Source organism: Dasypus novemcinctus, chromosome 19 (assembly GCF_030445035.2).
Source record: "Dasypus novemcinctus isolate mDasNov1 chromosome 19, mDasNov1.1.hap2, whole genome shotgun sequence".
Taxonomy (NCBI): Eukaryota; Metazoa; Chordata; class Mammalia; order Cingulata; family Dasypodidae; genus Dasypus; species Dasypus novemcinctus.
In genome coordinates, this window is record NC_080691.1 from 52,185,521 (window position 1) to 52,208,763 (window position 23,243).

General features: G+C 52.1%; 1 long non-coding RNA gene across 1 annotated transcript; it reads left to right on the plus strand.

The window, feature by feature from the left end:
• The first annotated feature begins 857 nt into the window (after positions 1-857).
• On the plus strand, positions 858-16,733 carry LOC139436990 (uncharacterized). The gene is made up of 3 exons (XR_011646542.1): positions 858-947; positions 2,839-3,740; positions 13,638-16,733. It is a non-coding gene; the product is annotated as an uncharacterized lncRNA (long non-coding RNA).
• Positions 16,734-23,243: the final 6,510 nt, after the last annotated feature.

Genomic DNA, 23,243 nt, shown 5'->3' on the forward strand with positions numbered 1-23,243 from the left:
AAGTAAAAATAATAAATCTAAAAAAAAAAAAAAAGAGGAAGCTAACTCCAGGGAGGTGTGAGGGCCTGGGGTGCACAGGTAATAGGGGAGGGGCATAGATGGAGGGGGCCCAGAGCCTGGAGGGCCCAGAGCTTGGGGGGCATGGCGAACAGAGCTTGAGGGATCACCAAGTCTGAGGGGGCCTAAGAGCCTAGGAGGGGACACAGAGCCTGAGGATGGAGGGCACAGAACTGGGGGCCATGGGGAACAGAGCCTTGTGGTGCACAGAGCCTGGAGTGGGCACATCGGGGAGAACACGCCTCAGGCCAGAGCTCCACGGTGTCTGGTGTGTGGGGCATGTGGGTCCTGCCCCTGGGGTTGTCATCCAGAGGAATTTAGCCAGGCAGGCCCGGTCTGGGGGTGTCATCCACCAATACCTGGACCTGTAGACTCAGAAGAATTGGGGTGGGGGATGGTACCCGCCTCTCTGGAGCACAGCTCAGAGGGGTACGAGGGACCGCTCTCTGCTTCTGGGCAGAGGTGTAAGCCCGTGTTGTGCCTCAGTGACGACTGCTACTTCTGTGCTTCTGAGTATGTCAGTGCTCAGAGAGGTTAGTTAGACTCAGTGATGCTCGGGGGGCTGCTGCGATGTTCCCTCGCCCTGACTGTGAGGGCCTCCTCGTCCCCACCAGCACCTCCCCCAAGGCAAGCAGGTCTGAGTCACGCTCCTGCCTGCGAGGAAGGGGGTTGAGAGGCTGGCTGGGGCGTGCAGGCTCTTTAATCCTTTGCCCATCTCTGCTCCTTGCTGTGAAAGCTCCAATACCCTGTTTTTAGTTCTTTGCAAGTGTTGATAAGATGGGAACAAAATAAGTCCAAATGCAGTTGCCTGTTTCCTGGCTTAGGAAGAAGAAAGCTAAGTACGACCTTGGAAGGGCTCCCAGACACGGTTCTTGAAGGCGCTGCTTCAGGTGGGTTTCTGTATGCTGGGAAACTTTTTAACTTTCTCATGCCCTTTGGTTGTGTTTGGGTTTCAGCAGTGCCAGGTGGTGGGCCTATAACCAGGTAATGGTGATTCGTGCTGGGGTCCACGAGCACAGATTTGCAGTTATCTGTTGGCTCTCTGCCCCTCTGGTCTGCTGCCTCCTCTCCTTGACTCTGGGGCAGGGAAGGAGGGGCCATGAGGCTCTCATATGAGTTGCCCGAGAGGCCACTTCCCTCTCGGCTCCTCAGAGCTGTGCTGCTATGGGGAGCAGGAGGAAGGAGAGCTTCAGTTCAGCCTCCACTTCCTGAGGTGATATCTCTGTGGGGAGGGCACGGGATCCAGAGATAGCCCGAGGCAACAGGGCTTGGTTCCACCAGGTGCATCCTTGTTCTGCTTTGTGGGGGCAGCTCTCCCTGGATAGAGCCCTGTCTCAGGCCAGCTGTTGCCTGCTCTAAGGAAAGGTGACACATTGGATGTCTGTGTGCCTATCCCCTGTATGCCTGTTGTGCTTGTCATTTAAAAAGTTACCAGTTGTCTCCTGCATACAGACTGGATGTAGCAGGGGGCTAGTTTAATGCCATGTACTGTCTTGGTTCGCTAGGGCTGCCTTGACAAATACCACACAGTTTCAGAAGCTGGATGTCCAAAATCAAGACTGTGCTTTCTCTCCAAAGTCTGTAGCATTCTGGCGCTGGCTCACTGCCATCCTTGCAGTTCTTCGGCTGACACCTCTGCTCTGTCACATGGCCATCTCTCCCTCCTTGTGTCTGCTCTCCCAGTTTCTGCTGACTTCTGGGTTCTTCTTGTGGCATTCTCTTTCATCTGAATTTCCCCTCTCCATAACGCTTCAAGTGATATGGATTTATACCTACCCTGATTCAGTTCTGATCACATTTTAACTAATAATAACAGCTTCCAAAAGGTCCCATTTACGAATGGGGTCACACCCACAGGAACACGGGCTGGTAAGATTAAGAAGCCATCTTTTGTTGGCGTGCATGACTCCATCTACCACACAGACCTCAAGCCCTTGATTTTGGGCACAAAGTGGGTGGGCACTGGGCTCGGGGCTTTCTCTTACTCTGTTTTGCTGAGGTTCATTGCCATTTGCAGAGAATAAGACAGCTACACATCTAAGGGAGTGTTTCTCATCCCTGAGTAAGGGTGGAAGCCGAGAGCCCACCACACGGAGCAATATTTGTGTGAGCTGGGGAGCCTGGCTGCGTGCCACAGAGGTACACATAGATGGAAGAAGGGGGAGGCAAAGGGAGAAGAGGGGGAGGATCCAGTTCTGGCTGCTGAGAATTCGCCCTCTGAAGAGTAACCCCAACTCTGGGGCTCCCAAGCCTCCCCGGACTGGCCCCTTGACTTTCTTATCATCATGGCAGCTTGGGCTGCCAGTTTCACCAAGGTCCCAAATCTATTCCCATGTGGCTGACTTGTACCCTTTCTGGGTCAATTTTCTAGCACAAAGGTTAAGCACAAGTTTAAGGAACTGTTTCTAATGTGTTTGCAAGCTTCAGTCAGGTATGTAGCTCTGTGGCATGGAGGGTTAGGTGAGGGATCCAGCATTGGAAGCCAGGTCAACTGGAACATGCCTTGACTTCTGCCTCTCTGTTTTGCTGTGCTGCTGCTTCTACAGCCAGGTCATTGTTGCTTCATATTTTTGCCCTAGTGCGATCCCTAGGGGAAAGGGATGGGGAGGCCCGTGCATGGGCGAGCCCCACCTTATAATCCAAAGGGACCCTTCCTTGTCTCTCTCTTCCTTATGTCTGCTTTCCCAGTTTCTGCTGACTTCCTGTTTCTTCTTGTGACCCCACCCAAAACCTGATGGAATGGCCTGTGAGCTAAAAGGTTTTCTTTTTTTTCACATTTAGATGGTTGGAAAAATTTAAATCAGAGCTGCTCATAACACGTGAGTCAATAAAGCTTTACTGGAACACAGTCCTGGCCCTTCCTTCACTTGGTCTGTGGCCACCTTCCCACTGCAGCAGCAGAGTTGAGTAGCTGAGACAGAGACCGTGTGACCAGCAACACCTAAAAGATGTACTCTCTGGCCCTCGACCAAGACTCCCTTTCCTGTGCTGACAGAAGTTCAAGTGGCATTTCACACAGTCAGCCCTTTGGCTCCTAATTGGCGTGTTAGAAACGCTGCGCGGGGAGAGCCGGACCTGCACCACTTCCTGAGAAGGGCCTGAGGTCTTGGGGATCACCGACATTGCCAGGGGGATGGCTCCCAGAAGGCTACCTGCCCAGGGCACACAGGACGCCGGTCGAAGAGAGCGCTTCCCCCACCGGCTGCACAGCGACATCCAAAGAGCTACTGCTCAGGCGGCGCAGCCACGCGTCCCCAGTAATCCACCGCCTGTCAGTCACCCGACTGCCGTCCACGTGACCACGCCCTCCCTCGTAGCCACGCCCAGCCGAGCCGACGCCCGTCGGTAATCCGACGCTCCTTCGCGTGATGACAGATGCTGGCGACCCGACTTCTATCCCAGCGCTGACACCAACCTGCACGGATCCCACGCCCCACCCCCCACCCCGCGTGACCACGCCCACCCGAGCCACCGCCCCTTCGTGTGGCCACACCCATCGACGTGCGCACGCTCCCGTCGTCCGACGACCGTCCCCCTGGCCACGCCCTCCCGCGTGGCCACACCCTCGGCCGCCCAGACCACGTGTTTCTGCGCGCCAGCGCGAGGAGGGTTAGGGGGCCTGCGAGGTGGCGGAGAACCGCGGCCCCCTCCATGTGCAGCTGTTTCTTCTGGAGAAAAAAAAGGTATGTTTTCTTTACGTGAAATCCACAGGGCTTCAGCTTCCTGTCGTTTTAACAGAGCCACGCGCCGATGACAACCCCATCCCAGCTCCCAGAAAATTCCCGCGCGCTCCCCCGGGGCCCCGCCCGCTGCCCTCGCACCTGGTGTTCCTGCGACCCGAGCCAGAGGCACACCCCCCCGCCCCACCCCACCCCCGGCCTCGAGAGGCGTTTGCTTTGGAGTTCGGGCACCGGCAGCAGCGTGAACACGGGGGTAGATGGGTGAGGTCAGGCCAGGTGTTTCCCGGAGGCCGGGCCCTGCCATCCCCTGCTGGGTGGAGAGGACAGGGCGGAAGCACGGCGGACGACTGGTCACACAGGCACTTCCCGCTGTTCAGCATTTGCACTTTCTATTCTCGCCCTACCCCCGGCCAGGCATTCTCAGTTTCCTCGCAGTGGCTAAAGGGTCATTTATCTTCAGCCTCCACATCCAGATGGAATTCGTCACCCTCCAACTAGGTAACAGTATGTTCAATTTTTCAAACAGGGCAGTTGTGGTGGGCAGCCAGTTGCTGAAAAGCGGCTGTACTCCCGTCCAGCCCGAGACCACCAGGGCGCCCGCACCCCGGGGATAAACCCCGTTTTGCCTGCGCTGTGAATTTACCGAGTAACATGGGACAAGTCTCTTCCCCTTTCCGAACTTGCAGGGTTCATTAATCCCTCCACAAATATTTATTTCTGCCAGGCACTTGTGATACAGAATTGAGCAGGACAGAATGTGGGACTCTAGAGGGATTTAGCCCATGATAGCAGGATCCAGCTCTATTTATGTAGTTCAGTGAGAGGACACAATCAGAGCGATTATGGTGAAAAAATTAGTCAGTGAGGAGGGGATCTAAGGGAGGTTAGGGGTGGTGGGCCCAAACTGAGGTAGATAAATATTCTCAGTCCCAGCTCTCACATACTCCTTGCAGGTGCAGAGTGCTAAAGGGCTCAGCAGGCAAGCAGCTCCAGGAGGCCACTGGGCAGCATTAGGGGCCCTCGAGCAGAGGTGCAGCACCCCTGCCCAGGTGGCTCGTGGGTGATGACGTGACCTGCTTCTGGGGACAGTGATGTGGTCCACTCCTGAGCATTATGCGACCTGCCCCTGAAGGCAGTGACGTGGCCCACTCCTCAGTGGTGATGTGGCCTGTTCCGGGGGGTAGTGATGTGGCCAGCTCCATGAGGCAGTGACATGGCCAGTTGCTGGAGGTATTGAAGTGGCCTCCTCTGGGGCGCAGTGATGTGGCCCAGAACCAGAATCACTGTTTCAAGCCTCAGTAGTGAGAAGAGACTAAAGTTTCTATTTCCGTGCTTGTCCCTGAAAATTAGCTTTTCTGAAACTGGTTTTGATGATTTTGCTGAGTTTCATGGCTCCTTTTTTCCTAAGATGTCAGGTCAGACTCCAGTCTGGCACCCTCAAGGACCAGAGGTGTGTCCCCTGCCCATGTGGCCCTGAGACACTAGGCGTCAGTTGGTCTTGCCGCTGAACTTTGTCCTCGTCCAGTGGCTGCACCTTTGCATGGCCACACTTGTCCTTCTCACCCTACCACACACAGCACCCCTTCTGTCCCCAGGGCGCCTTCCCAGCCAGCTCTGTAGCCTTTTGTATCTCAAGATGCTGGCTGTTGACCATTCTATGCATTCATGAAAGATCTATTTTTTAAAGTGAGGGTCAGTAAATTGAAGGGTGCCGAAGCAAATGGGGTTGGAATGCAGAAAACAAATTGGCTTCCAGAGCCCTGTTTTGAATCTTAGACATCTTTTAGAGAACAAAATTAAATGAGATTAAAAATAAAAAAATAATGTAGCATAACATAATATAAACAGAACAATGCACTTTTCAGAAATCAGCTGGTGTTTATTTTCTTTCTGTACTTCCTCATCCCCAGCCAACCTCTCATTGTCCCCCACATGCTCCACAGAGAGACCTATCCTGGGTCCCTGTAGCTTCCATGGGGTGGAGGTGGGGTGCAGCCTGATGATGACCCCCCCATGTAGATCTTGTTCTGGGGCTGGTCCCCATTCCCTGCCTGCCTCTGAGGTTGGGAAGCACAGGAACTTTCTTTTTCAGAGCTCTCCCCTGCAGCCCTCCATGCCTCCTAGCTGGGGCCTTCACCCTTTCGAGTCCTCAGCAAAGCTTTAAAATTCTGCACTTTGAAGCATCAGATAGGGTTGGTAAAGATACAGTGGAGCTGAAAGATTTTAAGACCTAAGTTTATCTACAGTATCATTTTGCAGTATTCCATTCATTTTCATCAAAGAGAAAAAGGCAATGAAACAGTGGCTTTCAGGGGTTTTGTTTTGTTTTGTTTTGTTTTGTTTTGTTTTGTTTTAGCAAGAAAACCCTTTTTAAAAATGAAATCCCCGTAACAGTTTCTAAGAGGAACCAGCGAGCATCTCTAGTAGGGTCAGCTAGGGCGCTGACTCCTGCCCAGGCGCTCCCCACTCCCCAAAGCCTGCATGGCGTTGGGTACCTCCTTTCTCCCAAACCCTTCCCAGATTTGCACAAGCTCCTTACAGAAGTGGTTGCCGGGAAGAGGGAGGGACCCTTATCACCCTGACATAGAGAGGGGCAGTTCATTAATGGCTCATGCGCAAAAGTCCGAACTGGCAGCAAAAATTGGTAGATGTATGAAGGTAGAATTTGTTGGATTGGCAAATGTTGGAAGTTAGGAATTGCCTATATACTTTTTTTTTTTTTTAAATGAAAAAGACTTCCAGGTTAAGAGGGCAAGTGATGCATAGATGTCCCTAGAAAAAGGAACAAAAACTAGCCAGAGGAATTTTCCAGAAAATTCAGCAGCAAAACCAATGAGGGTAGAGTAACAACCCTAATCCTCAAAACTCCAGAGCCAGAGAAAAGGAAGATTCTGCGATATCAGCTCTTGGGGCTTGGCTCCCAACACCCCCCACCCTGGAGGCAGGATAGTGAAGGTTCCGAGTCTAAGGGTCTGGTAAGTTCTCAGGTAAATCAGAGAAGTGAGAGAAAAGGCCAAGAGACAGCCCTAGGCAAAAGGGAGAGCAGACACTCGGAAGAGATGTCAGCTCAGCCTGTGGGGCCCTGGCCGAGGTGGGGGATGGGAGCCTTGGGCTCTGCTGTCCTCTCACCTGGCAAAGATGACACAGCAGGCATAGCCCACCTCTGTACCATCCTGCCTGGCTTTATTTTTAAAAGATTTATATTTTATTTATTTCTTCCCCCCCACCCCGAGTTGTCTGTTCTCTGTGTCCACTCGCTGCATGCTCTTCTGTGACCGCTTCCATCCTTATCAGCGGCACTAGGAATCTGTGTCTCCCCTTGTTGCGCCATCTTGTTGAGTCAGCTCTCTGTGTGTGCAGCACCTTCTTAGGCAGGCTGCACTTTCTTTCGCGCTGGGCGGCTCTCCCCACGGGGCTCCCCTACGAGGGGGACACCCCTACATGGCACAGGCACTCCTTTCGCGCATCAGCACTGCGCACGGGCCAGCTCCACACGGGTCTTCAGTGAGTTGATTGTATCTATGGCTGATAACATCTACAGTCAACTGAGGAGATTGCCTTCAGCAAGGAGAGACATGGCATCCAATCAGTTGAAGGCTTTAAAAGGAGACTTGATCTCTGCATCTCAGCTTCTGGGGAATTCATCAAAACGCTTCATCGGAGCTCTCGGCTTGCAGCCTGTTCTAAGGAATTTGGACTCATGCATCCCCATGGTTGCATGAGCGGATTTTTAAAAAGATTTATTTTATTTATTTTTCTCCCTGCCTTGTTGTTTGCACTCCCTGTCTGCTCTCTGTGTCTGTTTGTTGTGTGCTCTCTGTGTCTGCTAGTCTTCTTTTTCTTTAAGAGGCACCAGGAACCAACCCTGGGACCTCCCATGTGGGAGGGAAGTACCCAGTGCTTGAGCCACCTCTGCTTCTTGCTTGTTGTCTCTCTCTCATTGAGTCTCCTCATTGTGTCATCTTGTCTCATCATGTGAGTCAGCTTGCTGTACCAGGCCATCAAATCAGCTCACTTTCTTGCTTGTCTTCTTTCGGAGGCACTGGGAACTGAACCCAGGACTTCCCATGTGGCAGGTGAGTGCCTGACTGCTTGAGCTGTATCCACTTCCCAATATGAGCCGATTTTATAAAATCTCGTAATATTTACAGATATCTCCTGTCAGTTATGTTTCCCTAGAGAACCCTGACTAATATAGCTTCTCTCTCCACGCTGGACTTATTTCCTTTCCATCACCTGTCTACCCTTTAAACTGTGCCTTACCGAGCTTTGCAGTATCTGCCTGGCCTCCCCCCTTGCCCACATGGCCTCTGCCCCTTGTTTCCTCCCTCAGCCCTCCCTAGTTTCCCAGGCCTGCCATTGACTGGTGTGGCACAACAATCAAAGGTCATGTTTAGGAGTATATTCAAGAGCCTGGACTCACAGCTGTTTTTTTTTTGTTTAATTATCATTATAATTTTTATGCAATGATTCAGACCAAAAAAAAAAAGTCAAAGAAATTTACATCACAAACATCCTGGTGCCCAGCCTCTAGCTTAAGAAATAAAATATTACAAATAGAGTATGTATCCCAGACCTGTCTCTTTTCCCAGGGTGACAGCATCTGTCCTGAATTTTGCATGGGTGTTTGCTCTTTTTTTTTTTTTGGTACTGGGGCTAGGGATTGAACCCAGAACTTCATGTGTGGGAAGCCGGTGCTCAACCACTGAACCACATCGGCTCCCCTGAGTTGGTTTTTTCATTTGTTTGCTTGTTGTTTGTCTCTTTGTTTTTAGGAGGCACTAGGAACTGAACCCGGGACCTCCCATGGGAAGCAGGCATTCAACTGCTTGAGCCACATCCACTCCCCTGTTTGTACTTTTAATGAGTGGATTTATAACCCCAAATAAGTTCTAACACTGAAAACGGTAGCATCACTTGCTTTACCCAGCATGTGTGAAACTGCGTTGTCACTCTGGTTTCATTTGTGTGTAGTTGTGGGGATACCAGGCTGCCCCTGGCGCATGAGGGGTGGGGCTTTCTGTATTGTCCCAGGCCATCCTTCCCCTACCACCCATCAGGAGGGGTCCAGTTTCCTGCTAGTGTAGCAAAGCTGCTGAACACTCACGCAGATGTGAGGGTTTTCCCAGGACTATTTAACTGTGGACTTGCTGAGTCCCGCAGTACAGACACCTTCAGCCCTGCTGTTTCCATGTGTCTTTCCACAGAGGTCTGTTCCGAAGAGTCTGTTCTATGCAATTAGACTGTCCTGTCCCATTTCAACCCCCCCGCCACACCGCCACACCGCCACACCTGGTGATCTTCGTGGTTGTCACCCTTTTGGGATTTTGACAGTTTGCTAAGTACACAGCGGTGTTTCTTTGTGGTTTTAGTTGTCGTTTCCTGGATAGTAGAATTGAGCATCTTTTCATGTATTTATTGACCATTCTGTTTCCAATCTGTGAATTGCCAGCACAGATTTTTTTTCCCCCCTTTTTCTGTTGGGTCTCTGCTCTTTTTGTCATTGGTCAGAATTCTTTGAATTTTCTGAATACTAATCCTTTGTTGGTTCTGGGCTTTGCAGATATTTGCTCCCAGTTTGTATATTTCAAAAAAAACAGAAAGTTTGTGTATTTGAATGTAGACTATCAGTCTGCTTTGTGCTTTCTGTGTTCTAATTGAGAAATCTCCCCATACCCAAGGTCATCTGTATTTTCGTCTGAAGGTTATAAGATTATATTTAGGACTTTTGGGATAAGGTGTGGGTAGAGGTTCCATTCCATTCTGGTTTTCCCACATAAATAATTCACTGTCCATGGCATTCATTGAAAGACTTTCTCTTCCCAGCAAACGGCAATACCACTTGATCACCTCCGAATTTTCCATGTCCCCTTGGGTTTGCTGTAGACTCTGCTCTACTTTGTTGGCCTATTTGTCTATCTTGTGCCAGCACAACTGCCATTATTTCAGTTTTATAATAAATATTTTTTATAAAGGCTTCAGAACAGGCTTGGCTCTTGTCAGCTCTTTGCTCTACCACATACGTTGTGGATTCAGCCTGTGACAGTCCTTGGAAAAGCTTTTTTTTTTTTAATTCAATTGCCTTGTTTTTTTAAAGATACATAGATCACAAAAAATGTTACATTAAAAAATATAAGAGGTTCCCATATCCCCCACATCCCATCCCACCACACCCCACCCCTCCCACGTCAACAATGTCTTTCATCATTGTGGCATATTCATTGCCACAGTGAATATATTTTGGAGCACTGCTGCACTGCATGGATTATAGTTTACATTGTAGTTTAAGTTTACACTTTCACCCACTACATTCAATGGGTTATGGCAGGATATATAATATCCAGCATCTGTCCCTCCAGTTTCATTCAGGACAACTCCAAGTCCTGAAGTGCCCACATCACATCTCTTCTTCCCTCTCCTTGCCCTCAGCAATACATGGCCATTTTCTCCACATCAGTGCTACAATTTCTTCCATTGCTAGTCACAGTAGTGCTATAGTACTGTTATTGGTTGGGGTTTTGATGGCCGTGGCTTTGAACTTCAAGATTAATCTCCAAATTTAGAGTATTGACCTGATCGTAATAGTGAGTCTTGTTATTCTTTAGCGTTATCAGGGTCTTTATGCTTTCAATAGAATTTTATTCCTGAAGGTCTTGCCATTTAGGGGGATTGTTTTGTTTTGTTTTTTAAGATTTTTTATTTATTTCTTTCCCCCTCGCCCCCCGCCCCTCCCAGTAGTCTGCTCTCTGCATCCATTCACTGTGTGTTCTTCTGTGTTCGCTTGTATTCTTGTCAGTGGCGCTGGGAAACTGCATCTCTTTTTTGTTGCGTGATCTTGCTGCATCAGTTCTCTGTGTGTGCGGCAGCACTCCTGCGCAAGCTGCACTTTTTTTGCACCGGGCAGCTCTTCTTACAGGGCACACTTCTTGTGTGTGGGGCTCCCCTATGCAGGGGACACCCCACCGCGGCACGGCACTCCTTGCGCACATCAGCGCTACATGTGGGCCAGCTCACCATATGGGTCAGGAGGCCCTGGGTTTGAACCCTGGATCTCCCATGTGGTAGGCAGATGCTCTATCAGTTGAGCCAAATCCGCTTCCTGGGGTTGATTCTTAAGTACTTCTAATGTGTGTTGCTGTTGTAAGTGCTATTTTTTTAAATGACATTTTCTAATTGCTTCTGCCCATGTGTCTGGAGGCAGTTGATTTTCAAATATCAGTCTTGAGTACAACCTTCCTGAGCTGATTTGTTCCCTCTGACATTCTCTATCGACCTACCACGCAGCTATGATCTGCCATGAGTCAACTTATCTCTCCCTTCTGACTCTCACACTCTAGTTTTCTGGCATTTTACTCTCTCTTCAGTATCAGGTTGGAAAATCCATGTGATGGCAGGCAGGATGCAACCAAAATGTAAAAACAGAATGCTCCCCATGAAAAAATAATCTGTGAATGCCTGTGAATTGAAATGGGCAGTTTCCTAGGAAACAAAAAAATTTTCAAAACTTTGACTCTAGAAGAAGCAAGTATACTGTCTGTTGCTTTTTTACAGTGTCCTTCACAATGATTTTTATCACCTTCTCTCCTTTGTAAGGGCAAATAATCGAGGATAGCCACAAAAGTATTTCATAGGTCACACAACCTGTGTGATGTGTCTACAGTAACTGCCTGGACTGTCCAAGCCTGCCCACAAGACTGGTGTCTGCAGAACCTTAAGAGTCACTATTTCAGCTCGAGGTTGACCTTTTACCCATGTAAAGGGATGCACGTAAAATCCAAGACAGCTACTGTGTCACACCGAAGGCCGCTGTCATATAACGGGAGGGCAGTGTGCCAGCAGCCTGAGGGCGTTAGCTGTGGAAGTCTATTTAGGTGTTTGTTTATATTACTTGCTTATGGTCCTCTCCTTTCATTTCCGGTTCTGTCACCTTCCGCCTCTACTCTGGCTTTCTCTGACTATGCATGAGTTTATTCTGCTTATGAAGGCCTCCAGAAATCTGGGTTAAGACTAACCTCATTCAGTTGGTCACACCTTAACTAAAAATAACATCTTCAAGAGCACTTATCTGTAGTGGGTTCATACCCACAGGAACTCAGATTAAGATTAAAAACATGTCTAATGTGGGATAGACAATTCCATCATCTGTATCTGCCAAAGCTGATATCGTCACTTGAAAGGAAAGAGAGCAGCTCAGGCCTGGGGTTGGTGTGCTGGTGTCCTGTGTCTTTTGGGGGAGGTGGGCATGTGGGCTGTGCAGAGAGAGCCAGGTCCTAGCATCAATCCTAAAGAAAAAAGACCCCTTCGAACTGATGGGTTGGCGAGAAATGAAAGGTATAATAAAAGACTCTGGGGAAAGCAGATGTGCCTCAAGCAATTAGGCTCCTGGGTCCCTGGTTCGGTTCCTAGTGCCTCCTAAAGAAGACAGTCAGCTGGCACAACAGGCAGGCATGGCAAACTGGTGCAACAAGAGATGAGGAAAACATAATGAGAGACACAACAAGCCATGAAGCGGAGGTGGCTCAAGCGATTAAATGCCTCCCTTCCACATCAGAGGTCCTGGATTCAGTTCCCAGTACCTCCAAAAGAAGCAAGGAAGACAACCAGACACAGACACAGCAAGTGCAAACAACAAGGGAGTGGAGAGAAATAAATAAAATATATCTTTAAAAAAAAAAGGCTCTCACTCATCAGAGAAAACCTCTGCTGAGATTGCCGTTTGCCTCCCTTCACTACCCCCAGCTCTGGGGTCCTGGGCTCCAAGCCCTGGGCAGCGAGGGTGCAGTGGGGGCGAGTGTACCATGGCCTTGGCAGCCTGTGTTGCATCCACCCTGCTCCACACTGAGCTACCAAGTGCAGCCAGGGCCCACGTGCACCTCACAGATCAGGTAACAGGAAAAGGCCGCCTAGAGATGCTCTTTCCTTCCCAGCTGGCAGATCCCATGTTTCCTAGGTGTGCCAGGGAGAACTTTTGCCTCTTCTCCTTTTCAAGATGATAAAATGGTGACAGAGCAAATAGCATTTTCTTCTTTATAGCACTTAACCATAGAAAGTCTGAGAAAAGCCTTCACCAACAACAGACCCATATCTCAGCTGCGTTACCCCTCAGAAAATGTGTGCATGGGAAACTGCTTCCTCCCATTCCATGTAACTCCTGCTCCCCTGAATGTGCAAGAGACAATGGCCTTCAGTGGCCGCCTGCATTTTAGATGGCACCCGTGGAAACTGGAACCTCATGTCTGAGTGGGGAGGGGGCATGTGGTTATATCATGGGACTCCATCTGCAGGCTGCGGATGGGGTGGTCGTTTCGGTTTGCTAAGGCTGCCAATGCAATATACCAGAAATGTGTTGGCTTTTATAAAGGGGATTTATTTGGGGTAAAAGCTTATAGTTTCAAGGCCATGACATGTCCAAATCAGGGCACTGTCAGAGATGCTTTCTTACCAAAGGCCATCTGCTGGCAGATCCTGGAGTCGTGCCATGCGGCAAGGCAAGGTGGAGGCCAGACTCTGCTGTTCCTAAAGCCCTCTCTCTCACATGGCAGGGTCAAAATGGCAGCTTCCTCTCTCTCTCTTTCTGTTTTCAATTCTCAGCATATATAAGACTCCGGCCAGTGGGCAGAGACACAACCTGGGTCACGCCTCACTGACATAGTCCAATCAAAGGGTATTACACCCACAGGAATGGATTAGCCCAAGAACATGATCTTTTCTGGGGTCCATAAAAGACTCCAATGAGGACAGACAGTATGGGCCTCAGGGGACAGGCGCCCAGAGAGCAGAGGAGCTTTGCAAGCTATGAGCACCCCTTGACTCCAAAATTAGCATATCTTGAGTACCAGCAACTCATTTAGGACATTGAGTTGCAATTGTACAAATCCAAAGGTGCTTCTCATTCCTCAGGCCTCAATGGGAAGGACATCGGAGAAAGCACATCAGATGTTGGGCTATGGGAGACGATGTGGCTCAACTGATAGAGCATCTGCCTATCATATAGGAGTCCAGGGTTCAATACCCAGGGCCTCCTGGCCTGTGTGGTGAGCTGGCCCATGTGCAGTGCTGCCATGCACAAGGAGTGCCGTGCCACGTGGGGGTGCCCCACGCGCAAGGAGAGCCACCTGTGCGAAAAACGCAGTCTGCCTGGTAGTGGTGCCACACACACGGAGAACTGATGCGGCAAGATGACACAACGAAAAAGAGGCACAGATTCCTGGTGCTACCTGACAAGAATGCAAGCAGACACAGAAGAACACATAGTGAATGAACACAGCAGACAATGGGGGGGGGGGATAAATAATTCCTTTTTAAGAAAAAAAATGTTGGGGGAAACGGACTTTGGCCCAGTGGTTAGGGCGTCCGTCTACCACATGGGAGGTCCGCGGTTCAAGCCCCGGGCCTCCTTGACCCGTGTGGAGCTGGCCATGCGCAGTGCTGATGCGCGCAAGGAGTGCAGTGCCACACAGGGGTGTCCCCCGCGTAGGGGAGCCCCACGTGCAAGGAGTGCACCCATAAGGAGAGCCGCCCAGCGCGAAGGAGGGAGCAGCCTGTTGAGGAATGGTGCCGCCCACACTTCCCGTGCCGCTGATGACAACAGAAGCGGACAAAGAAACAAGACACAGCAAAAAGACACAGAAAACAGACAACCGGGGGAGGGGAGGGGAATTAAATAAATAAAAATAAATCTTTAAAAAAAAAAAAAATGTTGGGCTGGGTCCCAGTCTTGTTTCAATTGCTGTGTTACCCATGGTTGGTATCTGAACTCTGCCAACGTGGTTAGTACGAAAACATTCCCATTCTGAATATATATCTGTAGTAATCAGAAGCCCTCCACCCAAACATAGTCTCCTCTACAGAGACCTGGATGAAAAAGTGAGGTCAGGAGGCCAGAGAGAGGAAAGACCTTTGATAGTTCGTCAGCGCCTGCAGACCAGGCACTGTGCTAGACTTTCCCCACAGACAATGTTGTGTTAGGGGGCAGAGATGGAGAAACCGGGAACCAAGGCCAAGGCTTGCTGGGCAGCAGGAAAGTAAGCACGAAGTTCAGCCTGTTGGTTCCCAACTGAAGCTGCCCATTCCACCTCAGTGGGAAACACACTGAACGCAAAGTCTCGCCTGTCCCACGTGCCTACCCAGCCAGCCACAGAGCCTGGCCACTAGAGGGGCCCTTGGGAGGCATCTTGGAAGCTGTCTTAGTTTCCTAGGGGCTGCTGTAACAAATGACCCACCAACTGAGGGATTCTTAAAACCACAGAAGTTTAAGACCTCCTGCTCTAGGGACAGTTCCAGCTTCTGGTGGCCCCAGGCATTCCTTGGCTTGGGGTGGCATCACTGCACTCACCACCTCCGTCTTCATGCGGTCATCTTCCCTCTGTGTCTGTGTGGGCCACTTCTCCTCTGCTTTCAAGGACACCACGACCCACCCTACTCCAGTCTGACCTCATCTGAAGTTGATTCCATCTGCAAACTCTTTCCAAATAAATTCACCTTTCCAGGGTCTAGAACCTCGACCTATCTTTTTTTGTTGTTTTAATTTGTCCCCCTATTCCACCCCTGAGATGGTTCCCTCATCTAGTCTGCTCATTGTCTAAAAAACACCGAGAACCGAACCCAGGACCTCCTGTGTGGGAGGCGAGTGCCCAATGGCTTGAGTCATTTTCCCTCTTGCTGTGGCTCGTTCCAGTTCGTTTTCTCTAGGAGGCAATGGGAACCAAACCTGGGACCTCCCATGTGGGAAGCAGACACCTAACCACTTGAGCCACATCTGCTCCCCTCAACCTGTCTTTCTTGGGGGATCACACTTCAACCCACAACGGAGGCAGACCTCCTTCCTCTGCTCACGCTTTCCCTCCTCCGTCCCTCCAAGTGTCAGGCCATGTCGGCTGAGCTTGTGCATCCCATGACCCTGCCCTCCTGCTGCCCCCTTAGAGAAAGAGCAGCAGGGAGTCACTGCACTCTCTCTCTTTCCTTTCTGTCCTTCCATTTCTTTTACAACAGCAGAGAGGCCAAAATGTTCCTGATACCCTCCTGGCACTGTCCCATCTCCCCCTTCTGTCTCCTAATCTAATAGCCCAAGTCACTCATGAACATCAGCGTGTCCTTTCATTGTTAACAGGAACCTCTCCAAAGATTTACTGAGTGACATTGACCGGTAGTCGGGAGCCCTGGGTCCCATATCCCGTCCTGAATGGGTCCCCCTCCATGAAGTACATGCTCGCCTCCCTTTGCTTCCCAGCGCTCTTGGCAACAACCCGACGTTATGTTCCAAATAGGAAAAGGCGAATGGATTTGAAACACTCTGACTTTGCCAGGCGTTACCTTGATTTATGTGAAAAATAGCATGAAATAGCTGAAGAACAATGGCTCAGCTTTCACCTGCGGCCTACAAGGCTCATAAAATGAGCACATTCATCTCAGTTGGGACGGCATCCATTTGTACTCAGGCTTTTCCTAAATAAAGTGTCATGCCTTTGCATATGTACGTTTACTTTCTAGAAGATGGTGTTAAGTGGTTCCAAAAAAAAGGAGTGTGCCTATTTTCTCTAGGGAAATTCTTGTATATTATTTGAGCTCAAAACTTCTGGTCCACACATCCTAATCAGGAGTCAAAATCAGACTTGGCGCAGTTGGAAGACCTGCTTTTAAGATGTTGCCAGCCCAAGGCGGCCTGCCTGAGCACGGCTGCTTTGTATCCGGGCTTTTTCGGGACAAGCAGAAAAGGACACTTCAGAAGGAAGCCCAGCTTGAGGCCAATCCTGTTTTGAATCGCTGGAATTCAAAGATATTTTGTTCGCCATTTCCCCCCACTTGAGTCAGGGAGGAGCTAGAGTGCAGTTTCACAAGCTGTGTACCATGTAAAACTCCCGAGGAAACCAGTTAAAAGAAATGACTTCATGAAAGGGGAACTAATATTTGCTATTGCTTTTTTTTTCTAATTTCCTTAGGGAAGGCTAATCTTTAGAAACACAGAACCTCTGGAGCCCAATAAAATTGAATGCAGGGAGAAACGAGATTGTTTCATTGTTAAGACCATGAAATAGAGTTTGTTTTTATTGCATTGCTTTTTCCCTTCAGGAAAGCTTGGGTTTAAGAGCTATGATAGAGTATTCTCACACCCCCTGTTTTTAACCGTTCCCCCCCCCCCCCCGCATTGTTCCAGTTGCCTTTTTTTTTTTTTTTTTAATCACGGTGTTCAACTGCAGTTCTTTTCTCGAGTGCTTGAAGGACCTGAGGCCAGGCTGCTTGCCCTCCTCTGAGGCCCAGTGGGTTATCTGCTGGTGTTACCACCCTTTTAGGTCCCACGCAGCCTTGCATGGCCTCAGACCCAACCCACTCCCCTACCTGCACCCCCGGCTCTGGAGAATTAGGCAATCCTCCAGACCAGCCTTCCCCTGCCCTCCCAGGAACATGGGAGCTGAGGAGACCTATGCCATGGCCACCCTCTTTTATCAGCAACATCCAAACCCAAGGCCAAGCTATCACAGGGCACTGTTCTTGAAAGTTGTCAGGAGCTGGGGTGCAAGAGAGCCCGCACAGAACTATGAGGCGACTAAAACAAAAAGGGATCTTGGGGTGGGCAGGGGCTACGTTGACACTCAGGCAGTGGGGAGCAGGGGAGCTGACCTCGCATGAGGCAAGGAGACAGGCTGAAGGGCTGGGCTTGGGGGGGGCCGGGATTCCCTGCCTGGAAGAGCTGGCCCCTGCCTCTGCGGCTCCCAGGTGGGAACTTCCAGGTATCTCGGGGAGACAGGGACCAACCCCCTGAGCCCCGAAAGTTCACCTGCTTCCTCAGGCCCAGGAAGATTCCGTCACCAAGGTAATAGAACTTCCGGCAACTGGCATTTGAATCCCTTCTGTGACCTCCCAGAAACGGGGTTCCCTGGGGCAGCCTGGCCTCTGTCCTGCAGAGGGAAGATGGCCGAGGGAAGTGAGGCAGAGACTGGCATTGTGCTGCCTTCTCGCGGATGAAGAATCCAGAACCCCATGTGCACAGCTTCCCGCCACACCCCTCCCCGTGTCTGCCTGACAACCCCTTCTGCGTCTCGGCTGCTTGTCCAGGCTCCCCAGCTCTCCCTCCATGGCCCTCAGCCGCCCCACCAGGCCGTCTCTTCCCAGCCCTCCCTCCCCAGGCTTGTCTCTGACCTGCTTGCGGAATTGTAGGGGAAAGCCAGGGTCACCCGGAATTAGCGTCTCCCACGCGGCCACTGATCTTTTTTAGTGGTAGCTGCGGTCGTGGGCAAGCCCCTTGAAAAGGAGCCACGTGGCTCGCTTTTGTTGAAACGGGATTGGCCCCCTGATCCTGGAGAAGGACGGCGTGGCGCTCCTCCCTGGCTCGTGCTCTGGGTCTCCAAGCCCCCTGGGTCACTCCGGTGGGCCCAGGCCGGTGGGGAAGAAGGAAGCAGAGAAGACCTGGGGAAGCCGCTTCTCATCCCACACCGGGGCACTTCCAGGAAAGCCGCTTGTCACCCACATGGGGAACCCAACCAGGAGTGTCACCTGGAGCTGCCTGAAGGAAACCTTTTAACCAGGAAACGCACGTTGTCCCTTCACCTCCAGTGCCTCGGCTCTACACCTTAAAGTAGAGAGCGTGGGAGGTGGCTGGAGCCCAAGTGGCAGCAGCAGGTGCCCAGGGCCCTGCAGGTCACCTAGAGCCAGTGCACGGGTCATGCAACCCGCCAGCCTGGACTCTGCCGGCAGGCTTCCTTCACCGAGCACTCCCGTGTGCGCGTGTGTGTGTGTTGGGGGCAGTTCTCCATCCACAGGGCTATTACGTGCTGGCTGCACACAGCCTTCCTCCTGGCCTGGCACACGGGGCCTGGGCGCTGGGCATGGCTGGATGGGGCACACTCGGGTCAGGGCGTGGGTGTCCCCCCCACCCCATCCTCAGGAGGCTTCAACGAGATGGCAAGTCCAGCATCGGGACGCACCGGCACCAGCAGGGGACTGCAGCACAGCAACAGATCGCCAAGCAGATGGGGTCTCGCAGGGCGTCCCAGCTGGCCTCCACTCCCCCTCTGCGCCCCCTGTCCTTTAGGACATCCTGGGCCGGCCTCCACTCCCCCACTCCCAGCCCCAGTCCCTCAGGGCGCCTGGGCTGGTCTCTACCCCCTCCCCAGTCCTTCAGGGCACTGGGCTGGCCTCTTCCCCCTCCCCAGTCCCTCAGGGCACCTGGGCTGGCCTCTACCCCCTCCCCTGTCCCTCAGGGCACTGGGCTGGCCTCTACCCCCTCCCCAATCCCTCAGGGCACTGGGCTGGCCTCTACCCCCTCCCCAATCCCTCAGGGCACCTGGGCTGGCCTCTACCCCCTCCCCAATCCCTCAGGGCACTGGCTGGCCTCTATCCCTACCCCCCCCCATCCCTGAGGGCGTCTGGGCCAACCTCCACTCCCCCACTCCCAGCCCCAGTCCCTCAGGGCACCTGGGCTGGTCTCTACCCCCTCCCCAGTCCCTCAGGGCACTGGGCTGGCCTCTACCCCTTCCCCAATCCCTCAGGGCACTGGGCTGGCCTCTATCCCTACCCCCCCCATCCCTGAGGGCGTCTGGGCCAACCTCCACTCCCCCACTCCCAGCCCCAGTCCCTCAGGGCACCTGGGCTGGTCTCTACCCCCTCCCAGTCCCTCAGGGCACTGGGCTGGCCTCTACCCCCTCCCCAATCCCTCAGGGCACTGGGCTGGCCTCTATCCCTACCCCCCCCCCAATCCCTCAGGGCGTCTGGGCCGACCTCCACTCCCCCACTCCCAGCCCCAGTCCTGCAGGGCTCCTGGGCTGGCCTCTACCCCCTCCCCAGTCCCTCAGGGTGCCTGGGCTGGCCTCTACCCCCACCCAAGTCCCTGAGGGCGTCCGGGCTGACCTCTGCTCCCCCGCCACCCAGGCTTGCAGGGCATCCGGGCCGGCCTCCACTCCTTCCGCCCAGCCCTGCGGGGTGTCCAGGCCAGTCTCCACTCCCCGCCCTCTGGTCCTGCCGGGCGACCATGGCGGCCTCCACTTCCGCTGACCTTCTGAAGGCTCAGGGCACTTGGGGGACTTCCAGCACCCGAGGACCTGGCCCGGGGTGGGAGTGCAGGGTCTTGCTGTGACCGCTCCCCGCCCCCCCCGCCCCCAGGCCAAGCTGCCTCTACACTGCCTCTGTCCTTCATCCCTGGGGTGAGCAGGCACAGACCCCCGAGTGTGATGAGCCCCTAAATCCCGGGCCCTGCTGGGGAGCGCACCTCTGACGGTGTAAGATGGCCAGTGGCCTGGCGTGGAATCGCGGGATGAGGCAGCCCCCTCCCGCCCCACTGCTCCCCTGCAAGGCCCCTGCTGGCCTCCTGCGGGAAGCCGAGTCAGGTGAGGATGCTGGGGAGATGGATGGGGAAGAGGGGGCAGGCTTTCCCCTGCTGCTCCCCAGGAATGAGCGGTTCATCCTTAGGCCGGTCCCCTCCATGAGAGCCTGGGGTCTCACCCCCGCGGGACAGAGAGTGCCATCGCTGGACACGCCATCACTGAAAGGGTGGTGGGAGGCACAGAGGGACTGAGAAAGGAGGGTCGGGCTGGGTTCCTAAGGGTCACCTTTGTCCCTGCCACTTACCCCAATCCTATTGCCGGCCATGACTGCTCAGTAAAATTACCATTTGTGCGAAACCTTCTCTGAATGTTTCTAGAACATGCTGCATGTCTCCTATATGTACCCACAGTCCTTCCCAGCTCTAGGAGGCCGTGAGTGTTGGGCAGACTGCATTTCTGGGCAGTCGCTCTCTGAGGGACGCACGTCGGGGGCTCTGCAAACACAGGGCTCTGCAAACACGGGCCCTCTTCCTGCCCGGTAGCCTTTCCTCCACACCGCCTGTCTGAGAGCGGCGAGACCTTTCAATTTCCTGTTCTCTGTTAGCGCGGGCTTGCTGCTCTCTGGTGGCCGAGGACCAAGAAGCAGTCAGGTTTGTTTCCTAGCAGATGTTCACCAGCCAATGGTGTATTTCCAGAACACTCGCTCACACACCGTTTAGCAGGTACACGGTGTGCACAGGTCACAGGTCAGGGGCCCTGGGGGGTGCGGAAGGAATTGCATGCGGATTCTCTCCTTCAGCAGACAGCACAGGACGGTGGCAGCGGCGGCGGGGTGGGGGCGGGGGAACAACTTTTGGGCCCTCACCCGTGTGACCTCATAAAGCAGCGCTGGGGGCAGCCGGTTCACAATCTCGTTTTTTTTTGTCCAGGAAGCTGAGGTGCAGAGAGGGTAGGTGGCAGCACCGTGCTGCCAGGTGATTCCAAGGCCCAAGACCTGTCCCCCACTCCCTCCCTCTCTCCTCCCTTCCCCCTTTCATCTTTCTCTCCCAGTCACAGAATCTTCCCAGGGGCAGGCAGAAATGGAGGAAATACCTCGGCCCTTTTTTTTTTTTTTTTTAGATTTGTTTTTTATTTATTTCTATCCCCTTCCCCTCTCCCCCTAGTTGTCTGCTCTCTGTGTCCATTCGCTGTGTGTTCTTCTGTGACTGCTTCTATCCTTATCAGCGGCACCAGGAATCTGTGTTTCTTTTTGTTGCGTTATCTTGTTGTGTCAGCTCTCCATGTGTGCAGCGCCATTCTTGGGCAGGCTGCACTTTCTTTCGTGCTGGGCAGCTCTCCTTGTGGGGCGCACTCCTTGCGTGTGGGGCCCCCCTATGCAGGGGACACCCTGCATGGCACGGTACTCCTTGCACGAATCAACACTGCGCATCGGCCAGCTCCACACGGGTCAAGGAGGCCCGGGGTTTGAACCCAGGACCTCCCATGTGGTAGGCAAATGCTCTATCTGTTGAGGCAAATCCACTTCCCAACCTCAGCCTTTTGAAAGAAATTGGAGGGATGTGGATGTGACTCAAGCAATTGAGCTCCTGCCTACCACATAGGGAGTCCTGGGTTCCATTCCTGGGGCCTCCTGGAGAGGGCAGGCTGGTGTGATGGGCAGATGTGGCAAGATGACGCAACAAGGAGGCACAAGGAGGAAGGACAATGAGAGTCAGACAAACCAGGGAGCTGAGGTGGCTCAAATAAGGTCCTGGGTTCAGTTCCCAGTGCCTCCTAAAGAGAAACTGAGGAGACAGCAAGCACAAACAATGAGGTGGGGGGGAGTGAAAAAATTTCTGACAAGATGTCAGTATGAGGTATTGTCCCACCTCCACCCACCCACCCCAAATTATCCATAAGAACAGAAGCAGCAACCCCAGATTAAACATAACAATCCAGTTAGGCCAGGGGTTCTTAATCTTTTTAGTTCCATTGACCCCTTTGCCAGTCAGGTGAAAACCACGGACCCCTTAGTAAGTCTACACTCTACTGTGTATTATTTAATAAATATATCACACCCACCCCAACATGTCCCCAAGAGAATGTTTTTTAAAATTTTAGTTCAAGCTCATGGGCACCTGATTAAGAACCCCTGAGTTGGGTAAAGAAGGGTCCTTTCTCACAGGCCCTGGAATATGAGTGTGGGGCTCTGAGACCACCAGTGTGGTGTTGCTATCTAGGAAGGTTATTTATTGGTCATGAAAAGACATCAGAAGCAGATGTGGCTTAAGCAGTTGGATGCCCACCTCCCACATTGGAAGTCCCAGGTTCAGTTCCCTGTGCCCCCTAAAGAAGATGGGCAGACGCCACAACGAGCAGATGCTACAACTGCCACAATGAGCAGATGCTGCAATGAGCAGATGATGCAACGAGCAGAGGACACAGCCAGCGGGGAGCAGATGTGGCTTAAGTGGCTGGGCACTCACCTCCTACATGGGAGATCCCAGGTGCCTCCTAGAGAAGGCAAGCAGACAATGAATGAGCAGGCAGATGAGGGTGCCATCTCTGGGGGAGGGCAGTTAAAAAATAAATAATAAATCTTAAAAAAAAAAAAAAAAAGGACACCAATTCCACCTCTACTCAAAAATGAGTGATGTGTGGGACAGAAGAGCCTCCACCCGCCCCTTTCCCCAAAGGAGGAGGAGCAGTACAGAACTCTGGTTCAAGGAGCAACCCTGACCCACACGTTAAGAGGGCATTCTTGGGGTGGTGGCCAAGAGCCCCATCTGCCCGGTGGGCTGCAGCACCATCCTGTGACGTGGGCCAGCGTTCAGCAGGCCCAAGGAAGGACTGCGGGTACATGAAGGAGCACGAGGACAAGGCTGACCCTGCCCTGTGGGAGGCCCAGGTGAGGGTGCCACAGAGTTCTGGGCTCTGTTGGCTTTTGAAGAGTGAGCCTTCCTTAACAGAAGCACAAATTGAGCTTTATAAAACGGAAAACCTTTTGTGCATCAAATGGCATGAATGAGAAGGTGAGAAGGCAACCCCCAAAATGGGAAGAAGCAGTGGTAAACCATATATCTGATAAGGGACTTGTATCCAGAATATATAAAGAAACAAAAAATTTAAAAAATGAAAGAAATAAATTAAGAACAAAACATTAAAAAAAGATTAAAAAACAGACTGAATAAATAATAAAAAACAAAAATAGAAAAATTTCCAAAAAAAAAAAACAGCACAAAAACAACAACAAAAAAGAGTTTATAAAGAA